Source organism: Mustela nigripes, chromosome X (assembly GCF_022355385.1).
Source record: "Mustela nigripes isolate SB6536 chromosome X, MUSNIG.SB6536, whole genome shotgun sequence".
NCBI lineage: Eukaryota > Metazoa > Chordata > Mammalia > Carnivora > Mustelidae > Mustela > Mustela nigripes.
In genome coordinates, this window is record NC_081575.1 from 68,039,870 (window position 1) to 68,042,066 (window position 2,197).

Sequence of the window (2,197 nt, forward strand, 5' to 3'; positions counted from 1 at the left end):
AGTGTCAGTCTTTGCTTATGAGATCAAGTAAGACAAGGACCAAAAAGTATCCACAGGATTTAGTGACTTGATGGCCCAAAGTGACCTTATCACCACAGACTGAGTGGGTTGGAAGTCAGATTAAAGTGTGTTTTGAAGGGAATAGGAAGGTGGAAATAAAAAATGAATAGTTATTTCAAGAAGTTCAGGGGCGCCTGGGGGGCTCAGTGGGTTAAGCCTCTGCCTTCGGCTCAGGTCATGATCTCAGGGTCTTGGGATGGAGCCCCGCATCAGGCTCTCTGCTCAATGGGGAGCCTGCTCCCCCTCCTCCTCTGCCTGCCTCTCTGCCTACTTGTGATCTCTGTCAAATAAATAAATAAAATCTTTTTTTTAAATAAAAAGTTCACTTATAAAGGAGAGAAAGGAGTTAAGTAGCAGCTGGAAAGGGTTATGTAGTCTAGTGAAATTGTTTTTGTAAAATCGGAGACTTGAGCAAGTTTAAAGGTCAATGAAAATATCCAATGAGAGGGAAAGGTTGAATAAACGGGAGAGAGAAAGGATAATTAGTAGTGTAAAGTTTCTGGGAAGGTGTGAGGGAACAGGATACAAAGCACAATGGGAAGACATGAGAAGTGTAAAGGAAGTAAGGAGAGGATTTGCGCCAATGTGAACCAATATGTACATGTGATGATAGGAAGTAGGGAAGTAAATGAGTTAATGCATGCAAAGCTCTTAGCATAGTGCCTGACAGGTTAGTTTGTATGAGAAACAGTAGCTATGGTTATTGTTGTTGTTATTATTGTTAATGTTATGCACCTGTTTGAAACTTTCTTACATTTTAGGCTTTGGACTGTGTAAAATAAGTATGCTACTTTATTAATTCTGTAAACTTGAAATTTTATAGATCAAGTTTATATACAACAAGGGTTACTTGAACTTTCTGATTCTTCACCTTCATCCTCTCCAGGAATTCTGGGTAGTTGCTGGTCCCCTGATTTTGATAAGATAGAAAAAAGTTGTACATTTAAGATCAGTGCACTTTCTGCACTTTTCTATACACATTCTACACCTCTAAATTTTTAAAATGTCCATCTAAGCTCCTATTGATGTCAACTCACCTATAGAAAAATGACATTAAAAGTAAACTGCTGCCAGGGTTTGAAAGAACCTGAAAGGTTCAGGTCAAAGGGGAAAATTATTTGCACTTTAAATCTGTAGTATGAGAGCAAAGAAATGAGCCAGAAATGCTGAATATCCTGAAAGTCCAGGAAGCCCCTTTAACTCTGATCAAACTTCTCTGTGACATAGAGATGCATTCCTTGGATGCATTCTCCAATATCCCCTAATCTTGCCTCAATCTCCAAATTCTCAGCCATGCTATCCTGTGACCCCTTTCCTTTGCTGCCCATGTCCATTCTCCCACCTCCATTTTACTTCTAGCTCTCAATGAGACCTTACGTTCCTTGAATCTGAACTGAGAGAAAAGGGTGCTATGAAAAGAATTTGAGATCATTTTGAGGCTTGGTGAAACTTCCTAGTGTGAAGTTTCTTAGAGTTTGAATCTCCCAGATTCCTGGCCACCCTGTAGCCAGGTACTAAATACAACTCAAGGGAGACTCAAGAGATTATCACTCCTCTGATTAAGAATCTACATTTAATTTATTTTTTTAAAGATTTTATTTATTTGACAGACAGTGATCACAAGTAGGCAGAGAGGCAGGCAGAAGGCTCCCTGCTGAGCAGAGAGCCCAATGTGGGGCTGGATCCTAGGACCTGAGATCATGACCAGAGTGGAAGACAGAGGCTTAACCCACTAAGCCACCCAGGCGCCCGAATCTACATTTTAATGAGTCACCTGGGTGGCTTATTTATGCAACTGCCTTAAGCTCAGGTCATGATCCCAGAGTCCTGGGATGGAACCCTGCATTGGGCTCCCTGCTCAGCAGGGCATCTGTTTCTTCCTTTTTCTCTGTCCCTCCCCACTGCTTGTGCTATTGCTCGCACTCTCTGTTTCTCAAATAAATAAATAAATAAGCTTTTAAAAAAGAATCTACAGGGCACCTGGGTGGCTCAGTGGGTTAAGCCACTGCCTTCGGCTCAGGTCATGATCTCAGGGTCCTGGGATCGAGTCCTGCATTGGGCTCTCTCTCAGCAGGGAGCCTGCTTCCACCTCTCTCTCTCTGCCTGCCTCTATGCCTACTTGTGATCTCTCTCTGTC